Source organism: Anolis carolinensis, chromosome 2, assembly GCF_035594765.1.
Source record: "Anolis carolinensis isolate JA03-04 chromosome 2, rAnoCar3.1.pri, whole genome shotgun sequence".
Lineage (NCBI taxonomy): Eukaryota > Metazoa > Chordata > Lepidosauria > Squamata > Dactyloidae > Anolis > Anolis carolinensis.
In genome coordinates this window covers 172,324,540-172,337,795 of record NC_085842.1, presented here as the reverse complement: position 1 = coordinate 172,337,795, position 13,256 = coordinate 172,324,540, and the positions used below count along the sequence as shown (strand labels likewise).

Sequence of the window (13,256 nt, the reverse complement as noted above, 5' to 3'; positions counted from 1 at the left end):
CTGAGCTACCATTAAATATGGCATGTGTGTTGGGCCTTTCGAATGACTGTTTGTAAGCTTGTTTTAAGGCATAAAGTGCCCCTACTCAATAGGAAGGGTTGTCAATCAACATAGATCCCATCACAATATTCTGCCTAATATCCAATGAAGGGGACAACTAGACAGCAAAATATTTCAACATACAGAGACAGTATTCAGAACAGCGACCAATGGGAACACTTTTGAAGCACTTTCAGCACTGCCTGAGTCAATTCAACCAGATGTCCAAACTGCTGCCTGACATAAAATACTCCAGTGGAGATATTTTTGAATCTTAAGATTCCATTACAGAATGGATAGCCTTTGGAAGCAGGGAGCAAAAAGAAGAGGAATTGCCAGCAAAATACAAAATGGTAAATGCACATAGTCATTCACAGCAAATAACAGGATGAGAGCTAGGAGTCACACTCATTTTGAGTCTTGGATGTCACAACAAATCTGAGAATTTCAAAAGTTCTTCACTGTGATAGCTGCTCCAGGCAATACCTTTCATCACTAATGATCATTAGACAGTGAGTAAGAATTTTTGTCAATGTCACCTTTAAAGGGTTATACAGCTGCCTCCAGCGTCAGAAAGCCAGTCAGGCTACAATGAAGACATAAGATGACCAACAGATTTCAATTTTAGCACAAGACATTGCAAGGGGCCACATTTGGCATTTAATTTTAGATACAGACAGTCCTAGGGACAACGTCTATCAAAAATAACAAAATCATCATTGTTGGAAAGAGGCATTTTATGAATTATTCGAGGGCATCCAGCTGATTGTGATCTGGGGGCAGTGACGACAGCAAAAGAGAATGATAGGAAAGACAGAACTTTGGTTAAAATGACACAGCAACTCCGACCTTCCAATGCACAATAGACGAAACTACATTGATTCCAGTGCAATGCTTAACATAGTAAACTTTAAGACTCTAATGTAATTAAAACACAACAAGCAGGTAAACCATCATCTCTTTCTACAGAGACTGGTTAGAGCACTGGGAAATTAAAAGACACCTGAGACCACACTGGAATACATATTGCTTTTATTCTTTCTTACTATCCAGACTCTGACAGAAAAGTGACAGGGGTGCAGGGGAATCTGGTATACAGGATACAAAATAATGAGAGACTTCAGTTAGTCTGCAAATAGCTACCTTATATCTTGCTTCTCTCTCTCTTATCCACCCACGCCCCTGTCGCCCTGAGGTTATATAAGGGGAAAACTAGGATGCTCCCTTCCCTCCTCTTTTCTTGGTTTATTTTCAAGGTTTGCTGAAGATCATAAAAGGGTTCATTGCTTTTTCCTCCCCCCCCCCCCCACCTCTGCCCGCAACATACACACACCACCTATTTCCATGCTCCTCCTATTTGGGGGATGCACCAAAACAAAGCAAGGGCTTTTCCCACTGATGACGTAAAATCCTTGAGAGAATCCCTTCCCATCTAGCCATTAGCCACAGACTAGCGTCAACATTAAAAAAAACCTCATAAAACCCAGAATTTTGTTTTCTTGCTGCAAAAATTTCATAGCTGCAAAATAAGATCATTAAATAGAGTAAAAAAGGATGATTGGCTTATTTCAAAAAGGGAAGTATTTACCAGTTTCACATCAGCTATTGTTTCCCCTTGAAAGCTGTTAAACTGCACCCACCACAAGCGGAAGGGAACTGCTGTCAGTGACGTCAAGATTGGTCTCCTGGCAACGATTAGGGCTGCCGGCCACCATGGGGATTTCCTGAAAATCTAGCATGAAAATTACCCACCTCCTCTGTAATATGAAGATGCGCAACACAGTGCTGGAATTCCTTTAACCCTTCCTTACCTACAGACAGTTGTTCCCTGGTGCAATTCTTTACAGCACCGAAACCTTATTTCTCCCTCTACCCTCCACCCCCAACCCCACAAAAAGATTGGGGAAGGGGAACTTTAGGGGCCAGCAGCCACTTGCAAATACAGAGTCAGCTGCCTGTTTCCGGAATGGAAAAGAAATGATACCAAGCATAAAAATAGCTCTTAACTCTTTCCTTCTCAAAGGTCTGAGTGTCTGTGTCACCCAGAACAAAATCTGAATGAGGAAGATCAAATTGCACAGCATCCCTTTCACAAGCTCAGCAATCTTAGCACTCACAAACAAATCATGACCAACGTTTCATTGACTTCTGCTCTCCTAAAACAGGTAGGATTATCTCCTAGTGAAGATGAAAATGAGCTGAGATCAAAAAACGATGTGGAGTGGGTAGGAAGGAGGTCACAACAGAAATGAATTTTCACTGAATGGCAAAGACAGCTTAAAAGGTTGCAAGTCTTGGGGTAACTATTAGCTAAACCGTTTCAACGAGACAATACCCCAAACAGAAATCCTCTACTCCCTTCTTGGTCTTTTGCATTCTCAAACATTTCAGCTACTTCAGAAGACAAGTGATTCACAGTCTTACAGTTAATCAGGTTAATCTTGGTCACAGTCATAATTAACACATGTATCAATAAATGCTTAGCCTGAAATCAAGCAAAAAGAAACCAATTCTTAGCTGAGCAAGAAGCTCTACTCAAGACTCCATCCACCAAGAATGACGCTTGAAAAGGACAGGAGGGAAAGCCAACAGCAAACTTGCCCACCCACTCCTACTTCCTTCCTTTGCTGAATATTGGTTTCATAAGCACAAGGACAAAACTGAAAAACACCCACTTGCTGAAGCAATTACTATTCAGCAGAGACACAAAAAGCACCCATGGCAATGCCACTTACCAAGGTTGCACTCAATTTTTTCTACTTCCTCATCTAAAACCTATAACTTAACTTAGTTTGGCTTCTGAAAAGAATGTATAGGACCTCTATTCTTCTAATTAAAACACACACAAGCTGTTCACTTAATATGGTGATTTTGGCCAAGCATAGTTTAAGAATGTAGCCAGCAATCTAAAACAAAAAAAAAAAAAAAGGGGGGGGGGGGAGAAACAGACCTAAGTAAGCCTCTGATAAATCCTTCCTGGAGAGCCCAGCCTGCATTAAAACCAACTTGACCATCAAAGTAAAGGAAGAAAGGAAACCAAAAGGCATCCAACTATGTTTAATCCAATTGTGTTCAATGGCTACAACCAGCCAGTTAACCAACTGGCTGTTTTGACACAAGAGCAGAAATCCTTCTTCCTTGGTTCCAAATAATCCACACACACCAAACACACACAAACAAAAGTGCAGGGTTTACGAATGAGAATAGTGTGGGATGCTTAGTTTCTCATTCTCAAAACCAAGCATGAGTTAAAATGATTGCAAAATCTGCCCAGTAGAGTCCAGCAGGGAGAGCTCCTTAATGACACAAACGAAGCTACTGCGTATGTTTACGGGGATTCCCTTCTTCCCTCTAGGAGGATGGATGCACGGCAGCAGCATGTATCACAGAAAAACTGACGACATAGGAGCCTTGGAGACTCTGCAAAACTGGTGAAGGAGGGAAAAGAAGGCATAAAATGAGAGAATCCCGTGCCATTCAGAAGATAAACTATTTGAAGAGGGATAGACAGACACCAATAATAAAGCAAGTTCCCCCATCACTGGCATTCCAGCTAAAGAGCAACTGAATAAAATTACAAGGACAGGTCCTTTGCAAAATTGACAGATCTATCTTGCTTTCTCCTTCTTTTTCTCTTTCTCCTCCCCAACACCATTTCAAACCCATCAGAGACTTACTTTGCTCTAAAAATAAACTCACCCCAGTAGAAGCTGCACTCTGAGTAGGTCATCTATTTCCCCTTCTTAACTGAGACCTCAATGCAATGAAGAGTCAACAGAGGCATTTTGACAGGAGCCCTTGGTTCGCGGAATCCTTTCTCTTTCCCTCCCTCTTCCCACCGTCATTCCTGTCTGCCCCTCTTTTTCCCAGCCCCCAACCTCAAGCAAAATGTGGATGCCCACTCTCCACTACCACGGTGAGCTAATTACTCTGACATGCAGCTCAGAATGAAGTGGACCCCAGCTGTTTGAAGGGCTGGCATCTAGAGCGAGCGCTGCCAATGGCCACTTCCACACCCCCTCCTCTCTCTCATTCAAAGACTTGAGCTGAACTGCCTCCGCAAGGCTGAGGAAAGGCATTTAAAGGCATAGTAACCCACTTTCCTCCATGGAGGATGACAAAAACAAGGAGATCGCCCCACTTAAACAGGAGCATAATTTCCCATAAATCTGTGCTCAGATGAAAGACAAAGACAGGTGCATGTAACCCAGTTTGATAAGGACTCTGTGTAGGTGAATGAGCTATTTAAATGCACCTGATGTTACATTTCAAATACTTGCATGCCAGCTTTCCACTTAATGGGCTCATCTACCCTGCAGCAACAAGACAGATCATGTGGGGGGTGGGGAGCATGATGCTTTCATCTTGCTATATGTTCAGCAAACGGTTGTTGTTCTGTGGTCCTAAACGGCAGGGTACAGACAACAAGTATAATGGGCTTGAACAAGTTCGCACTAATATAATGGGTCAGATTAGTTCATGTTATTTGTACTTCATTACCAGTGAACTAAAAGTATTTTAGTCACATTTACTTTTTCAGATTAATTTTCACTGGATCTAAGCACAAACCATATAGTTTAGAACCAATGCATTATCTTTTTAATTGTTCCAAAGTAACACTATATAAAGACTATGTACAATATTTATGTTTCACAGGACATTACTGTCTCTGAGGAGACAGAAGAAGATGAGCTTGTGGTTTTGGGGCCAAGGTTGGTTGTTTAACTCTGTTGTTTAGAGGCTTGTGTTTTTATTTGTTTATAGCAGTGTATTCTTCCTGACCACATGATTTGGGAGGAGCTCTTCAGAAGTCACTGACCTGGTTGGGGGCGCAGCTGGCAGCTGCTAGCTCTATATAGCTTGTGCCTCAGTCTCTTGAGCTCAATCGCTAAAGAAAAAGAAAGATATGATCTTGTGTTTACAGGATCAGGGTTTATTGTTTGGCTGTGCTGTTTGGGGTCTTGTTTGCATGGGAAATAAGATAAAATTGAAATCTTAACACCAGAAGGCTAATATGATTTAACATGTATCACCAAACCTTGGTGGAATACGTATCTTGATAATAATGTAGTCATGGAGGCATATATCCCATTTCAAAGAAATAGATCAAACAGGAAAGACGAGAGGAGGAGTGTTAGACATCAAAGATATGTATACCTATGGCAAAATCCATAACTGAGGGAAATGAAAATAAATTGGGAGCATCTGGGTAAAAAAATATCAAGGAAACTATAGCGACACAATTGTGGGATTTATGCTCTCTAGCAGAATAAACTTTTGGATGATACATTTCTAAAACAAATGAATATTCAAAAAAGAGAAATGTAACAGTAGTAGTCGCTATCATGATATTTGCAGGTAAATATACCACAATTATATAGATTTAATCAAATCCAGTTTGCCTTTTATTATCCCAGTGGTTCCAATCTGTGGTTCGTGGACCACCAATGGTCCTCAAGAACTAAAATATGGTCCACGGCCTCGCAGTTAGTACACCGTTGGAACGAGAGCAACTAGTCTCACAAAACCCTCTTACAGTGCTGAGGCAACAGGGATGTAGGGAGAAGAAGGCTGACTACCCACGAAAGGTGCGACAACAAGCCTCCTGACTGCTGTTTCTCCTCCTCCTCCTTCCCCCTGAGCAGAGCCATTCCATGTGGTGCCTGGAAGCTGGGGCGCCATGGTGTCTTTGTTTTGAGGCCTGTTCCTGGGGTTATTTGAGGTGCTGATTCAGAAAATTGCATTGGATAGACCACATCAGCTCTAGATTATTAAATATGGTTTTCTGTGGACGAGTAGATGGTGACTACTGGGTAGAATATGTTCTGTTATCAGAAATTAGAAGTGGTGTGGCCTATCCAATGCAGTTTTCTGAATCAGCACCCCCAAATAACCAAACCAAATCTAAAGTGATTCGTAACCTTTTTGGTACTAATGTTGGAGAGTGGTCCCTGGTCAAAGTGGTCCCTGGTCAAAAAAGGTTGGGAACCACTGTATTATCCATAAGGGGCAACAAGGTGATCAATTATTTTGGATTTGATTCTAAACAACAGAACTAAACTTATCCACTAGATGAAAATTGTGGCATACTTGATTGGGAATTACCATGTTTTCTTGGAATTTCTTATACAGATAAAGAGTAAGCCAAACATAGTCAGGCACAGACTTTGGATTTCAGGAAAGCTGATTTCTGCAAGGTTAGGGAAACAGCGGATGAGATACCATCATCAAAATGCTGAAAGGGTTCATGATGCAAGGGGGGTTCTTAAAGGCGAGAAACTAAATGCATAGTTGCAAACAATGATAATGTAGCAATGGATGAGAAATGGGAGGTGTCTTAACAAATCAAGATGTAAGAGAGACGTATAAGAAATGTAAGAGAGACGTATAAGAAATCTTCCGGTCCCAATTCAAGGTGCAGACCATCATTTATAAAGCCCTAAACAGTTTGGGACCCACCTACCTTCGTGACCGTATCTCCCACCATAAACCTGCCCGATCTCTCCGATCATCAGGGGAGGCCCTCCTGTCGCCACTGCCTATATCTCAGGCCCGCCTTGTGGGAACAAGGGAGAGGGCCTTTTCTGCTGTGGCCCCCTGTTTGTGGAACTCACTGCCCATTGAAATTAGGCAAGCCCCCACCCTTTTAGCCTTTAGAAAAGATTTAAAAACATGGCTATTCCGGTGTGCCTTCAGAGAGTAACTGTTCTTTTGTTACTCCCCCCAACATTTATCCTCTAGACTGTTTCACTATCTGATGTCCCTGTCCCCCGAGGTTTTTATTCTGATCCCTTTCTCACCCCGAGTTTTTAACTTAGTGTTCATGCGGCCCGCCCTTGTTATATTGCTTTCTTGACTTTGTGTTGTACTGCATATTTTATCTATTGTATTGGTTAATTGTACTATGATATGTAATTTTTTATATTTTGTTATATTGTATTGTCCTGGGCATGGCCCCATATAAGCTGCCCCGAGTCCCCGTTGGGGAGATGGTGGCGGGGTATAAATAAAGTTTTATTATTATTATTATTATTATTATTATTATTATTATTATTATTATTATTATTTAATAAACAGTCAGTACTTATAGAAGGAAAATCCTAAATTCTAAAGCTTAGAATGAACTTGGGCTTTCTAGAAAGTTTAAAAACAAGGGGGATAGATTCTGAACATCCAGAACAACAGGGAAAAGAAGTAGGCTGTAAATGTGGTTCTTCAAGAAGTCTGACTTGGCCATGGTGGTCCACACTTTGGTTACATCCAGACTGGATTACTGCAATGCTCTCTACGTGGGGCTGCCCGCAAAGACGGTCCGGAAATTCTAGCTGGTTCAAAGGTCAGCAGCCAGGTTTCTAACCGGGGTTGGCTATAGGGAGCATACAAAAGCAGCTCCACTGGCTGCTGATAAACTGCCAGGCCCAATTCAAGGAGCAGGTATTGACCTATAAAGCCCTATACGTGATCGCATCTCCCCCTATGAACTGGTGCAGGCTTTGAGATCTGCCGGGGATGCCCTCTTCTCACTTCCACCGCTGTCCCAAGTGCGATTGGTGGGGACACGGGAGTGGGCCTTCTCGGTAATGGCCCACCAGCTCTGGAATGCCCTCCCTAAGGAGATTAGGCAAGCCCCTACTCTGTCCACCTTCCGTAAGGAACTGAAAACCTGGTGGTTTCGGCATTCTGGTTACTGTGCCGACCTATGGCCCTGAAATATGATGTACAAGATCCATCTATTCCTGAATACGGTTTACGTTAACCTATTTGATCAATGATCCCCATCTCCCTGATCGAAGGTTGTTGTGACTGTTGCTTATTGTTATTTTCGTTGTAATTGGTTTTATCCCTGTTTAATCATGTGTTTTATGCTGTTTATGTACTGTATGTTGTTTTTATTTATTGTTGGAAACCACCCTAAGTCCCTTCGGGGAGATAGAGCGGTATATAAAGGTTTACTTATTTACTTACTCACATGGCAACTCACACATATGGATTATTTTGTGCATGTGTAGAGACCTTTGGAAGGTCTAGAGCCGTATTTTGTTGGTTAAAACACAGATACACACACAGCCGGTATGCATATAAGACATATATTTCGACCAGAACCAGTTCCAAGTCTGTCACTGGGAGGTCCGGATAGAAGGATGGCACGAAGAGGGGAGGGTGGTGTTTTGTGTAAGTTCACAAATGACCAGTTAAAAAACTACAGTTGCAGCTAGGCAACCTTTTCTTTTTCTTAGTGATCTTTGTGGCTCACATATATGGGCAAGCTAAACTCAATTAAGAGTTAGTAATTCCACAACCAACAACAAAACTGCCCAGCTAAAAGACACTGGTTCAGGACCAAGCATCCAGTCTATAATGAAACAGGAACATTGTCCATTTAGCTGCAAAGCAGAGTTTCAGAAAAGAAAGCTGGAAAGAGGAAAGCAGAAGCCACCTTGGATGAAAGAGATGTACATGGAGAAGATCACCTTGTCTCTATGAAAATACAAACCAGGTGGGTCCATTGTGTGTGTACATGCATGTGTGTGCATGTGCATGTGTTTTCATGTTGCCTGTAGAGAAATAACCCATTTCAGAAAAACAGATAAAAAAGTGAGTACCATCAAAAAAAATCAAGGATGCTTACTACTGAGATCTATTCTTTAAATGACTGTAGTCAGATTGAGAGTCTGGATAAAATTGGGGGAGGGGGGGATAATGATTATGTACTACAGATCCCCAATTCATAATGAAGACCTGGATGATGCCTTCTTGGAACTGATGACTAAACCTTCAGAAAGTAGAAATGTAGTAATAATAAAACATTTCGGCTACCTCATATTTGTTGGAACAACAAATTGGAACATACATTGCAATATGTGCATTTTAATTTAAAAAATACATTGCAATATGTGTATTTGTGGTATTATTACAATGTTTATGTGTTTTAATTATTCTGTAACCTGCCTCAAGCCACAAGGCAAAGCGGGTAGGAAATAAATTATTATTTTCTAGACTTTAAGAAAGCTGACTTCCGTAAACTTAAGGAAATATTGGGTGTGATCCCATTGTCAGGAATACCAAAAAAGTAGGGAGTTCATAATGGGTGGGAGTATCTTAAAATGAGATACTGACGGCAGTTTTGAAATAGTTCCGATATGGAGGGGGAAATGGAGGTGTCTAAAGAAACTGGAATGGTTGTCTAAAGAACTTTAGAATAATCGAAGATTAAAAACCACCACATGTAGGTAGGAAGTCAGAAAACCTCTTTGGTTCCTGGATAGCCATCTGACAGGAATTATGTATTCTTGCATGGCAGGGGCTTAGACTGCATGGTCTTTGTGATCTCTTCCAACTCTTTGATTCATGGCAACTCTAGCAACATCATAAGGTCCATCTTAAGTAATGGCAATTCATTGGCTCTACAAACAGAGGTGATGACAACAAGGAAAGCTGTTTTCCAGGAGATCAGAACACCATGGGTTCCAAGAAGCACACCATAACTTACTGAGAGTCAACAAAAGGCTCCAGATATGCAGGAGGCCTTAGATTAGGTTGATGAAGGTGTATATAATTTTAAAAACTCTTATATTTGGGTGTGCTGACCATGCAGGGGCATTCTATGACTTAGAATGAGGGGAGATAACCATCACATAGACCTTCAAAATAGAAGAGGTCTTTAGCTCAAAAAGACATGAAATGTGTCACATGTATTTGTGTGAGAAGCTAGGAGAGAAAGGAGGCCCATTCAGATGCATAAGAAGACTGCATTGACTGTTTGAAAGCCATAGGGCATCACTTGTTTGATGTCATCTGATAGTTCTGATATGGATGAAGGTATCATAGTCTGACCATGTCACATGGAGAGAAGGTTGAAGCTCCCTAGGAAGAAGTGGAAATAAATCTTGTGATCTATATATCCCTTCTCTGTGCTTGATTTTCGCAGGCAGGTGAAAATGTATTTCTGCCACCAGAGGTTTATGGGATGATGAAAGGCAGGCTGCTGGGGATAGGTGAGCGGCAGGCTGTGTAACCTTTAAGTGTAGTTTTAAATGTATTATAGCTTTTTTGTTCCGTAACACAGAAGAAGTATTTTTTAAAATTTTATACTCCTCTTTTAATGCATTTGGCTTTGCTTTAATTGTATTATGTCGTGTTTGCGATTAGCTGACTCAAGTCCTTAAATCAGGAGAGAGATAAAAATAAACTAAATAAAATAAATAGGTAGAGACACTGCATTTCTTAAAGAGTTTCTGTACTGTTACATCTTGAAAAACTTTTACATACTTTACAGACAAAACTTTCCAACATGCAGTCCCAAAAAATCCAATGAAAGTGTTTTTAGAGGAGAATCCTAAACATGATGGAACCAAAGAACTGGACTTTGAGGGGTTTTTTTTTATTTCCAATAAAGGTAAAACTTGGATATAATTGCTATGATTAGAAGAGGGGGGCAAAAATTGTATCACTGCTTGTGGATTTGGGTTTTTGTTGTTTTTTTTCTAGGCCCTGGTCATCAGAGTATAATATCTGGAGAATATTATTTTAATTGTTCTGTAACAAGATGGTCAGGTATACCTGTGTCAAGATCCATGACTGAGGGCAATGAAAAGAAATTGGGAGCATAGAGGAGAGGACAGATTTGTTTTCTGTTGCTCTAGAAACTAGAATATGGAGCAATGGATTCAAAATGCAAGAAAAAAAGATTCCACCTAAACATTAGGAAGAACTTCCTGATGGCAAGAACTGTACAGCAGGGGTAATTGTAACATCAGAGCGTTGATGAATCTCCTTCTCTGGAGATTTTTTAGCAGAGGCTGGAGGGCCATCTGTCAGGGGTGATTCTGTGTTCCTCTTTCCCAACTCTATTATTCCATGACACTTTGCAAATAAAAACAGCTTTGCATAGCAAAGTCTTGCAGTATTAGGAGACTGAATTAAAAAATATTTTAGGTCTGGTTATTTTTAAAACACCAAACATTTTCCAAAACATTTTGTTTGTTTGTTTTTTTTAAAAAAAAAAAAACACCCTAAGTCTTATTTTTAAAAATTAGTTTGGGCTCCATACTTAAATCTCACTCAGATTGTTAGAGAAAGAAAATATAATCTGCCTACTGTGCCTACCGCTATTAAAAGTATGTAAAATGAATGATTTTGAAATATAGATTACTATTCTGCATGAAACAATCCTATAGGGTCCAACCTGCAGGACAATTAAGAAAACCTTAAATCTCATGACTGGGAGTGGTATTGAATGACTTAAAATTCAATTTATACCACAGCTTGACTTGAGCGTTTTAAAATCAAATGGTTGCAGCCCTCCCACCAGTGCCTAGAGACAAGTTCAGCACTTTCTTAAAACCAAATGCGTATTGAATGGTGGTTGGGAAGATTACATCTCTAGAAAGATATCAATTCTCTTGATATCTGTATGCTGAACAAGCTCACCCAAAGTTTCAAATGGAGATACTTTTGGGACTAGAACTCCCAGAATGCATTCCAAATCAGCACAGCTGAGAAATGTATCCAAAAAGCAATCATTTTCAAAATCTGCATGCCCATATAAGAAAGTCTTCTATAAGAGAGAACACTGCAGAGGTCTGTACATTTCTCACTATGCATTATTTCTTCAATTTAAATAAAAAGCTGTATATCCAGGTTTCCATCAGCTCACAATGAACTTGGTCTGTACATGCACACATGCACAGGGGTACATATATCCTAGGGTTGGAGAAAATCTGGCTCTCCTAATGTTGACAGACTGCAAATGTACATAACACATGTGATGATACAGGATGATAAAAGTCATGCTTCAGTAACAGTTAGAGAGACCTGAGTTTCCCACCCCTAGTATATATAGCACCTCTCCAGGTCGAAACTAGGAAACACCAACTGAACTGACTCATTGTTTTTCTTAGTTCTTTTAAAAAACTTTTTGTAATCCTTGTAAAACCCTAAACCTGCTGGACCAGGAAAAAGTAAATAATATGGCTAGATTTTAAATATTATGGAAGTGACCACCTATAGCGTTATTTCAACCCAAATCTCTTTTCCTTTTTTATAAGCATATTGGTTTGGATGTTGAACGAATTGAGATATTGTTCTGTATCTCTTCTTAGTTTATCCATTAATGGATTACTTATGCAATGATAGGGTTGTTGTCATGTTTTTCTTCCCTTTTCTAAAAGCACAACTTTTAGTTTAGTTGTGATGAAAACAGAACCTACTTGAATCTATAATTTGGCATCTCTTTCCAGCTTATCCAATATTTAAATATTCAGCCACTGTTAGCAGCTTCCATGTTGCCTGTTGACTTATGGAGACTCCATAATTTTATTGGGTTTTTTTAAGGTGAAAAAGTGGTGATCAGAGGTGATTTTGTAAGTTCCCGCTTCCATAATACAGCCTATAGCACAAAGTATTTGTTGTTGGTCTCCCAGCCAAGTAGTAAGTAAAGCTTACCCTGCTAAGTTTCCAGGAGCAGACAAGATATGGTGTCTATCTTTACTGATTTAGGCACAATAGTATTAACCAGCTAATAAGACTTAATTTAAAAACACTACAACTTTTGCGGTGCCTCGCAGGAATGTCCTCAGTGGCTCCAGTCCTTCCTGAAGGGTCACTCCCAGAAGATGTTGCTGGGGGACATCTGCCTGACCCCATGGCCCTTGTCCTGTGGGGTCCCACAGGGCTCAGTATTGTCCCCCATGTTGTTTAACATCTACATGAAGCCGTTGGGAGAGATCATTCAGAGTTTTGGAGTTTGATGCCATCTGTACACAGATGACATCCAACTCTAGCACTCTTTTCCATCTACTGCTAAGGAAGCTGTCCAGGTCCTGAACCGATGCTTGGCAGCTGTGACGGTTTGGATGAGGGCAAACAAATTGAAATTGAATCCAGACAAGACAGAGGTACTCCTGGTCAGTCGAAAGGCCAAACAGGGTATAGGGTTAAAGCTTGTGCTGGATGGGGTCCCAGTTCCCCTGAAATCACAGGTTCGCAGCTTGGGAATCCTCATGGATTCATCACTGAGCCTGGAACCCCAGGTTTCGGCATTTGCCAGGGAAGCTTTGCACAATCAAAAGCCAGCTGCGCCTGTACCTTGAGAAGCCAAACTTGGCCACAGTTGTCAACACTGAGCTCTACATGAGATTGCCACGTACTGAGCTCTACGTGGGATTGCCTTTGATGACTGTTCAGATGCTCCAAGTAGTACAACAGGTGGCATCCAG

General features: G+C 40.7%; 1 protein-coding gene across 13 annotated transcripts in view; it reads right to left on the bottom strand.

Annotated features, from left to right (window-relative positions):
- The window catches only part of r3hdm2 (R3H domain containing 2), a 200,217-nt gene that overhangs the window by 117,447 nt on the left and 69,514 nt on the right, over positions 1-13,256 (bottom strand). For 2 of the 13 annotated variants that reach the window (XM_062971106.1, XM_008115076.3), the window contains exon 1: positions 3,739-4,048. The exons of the other annotated variants lie outside the window; for them this stretch is intronic. The gene's annotated coding sequence lies outside the window, so the exon portion shown is untranslated. Of the gene's footprint in view, positions 1-3,738; positions 4,049-13,256 lie in introns of those variants that run through there. 13 annotated transcript variants of the gene reach the window in all.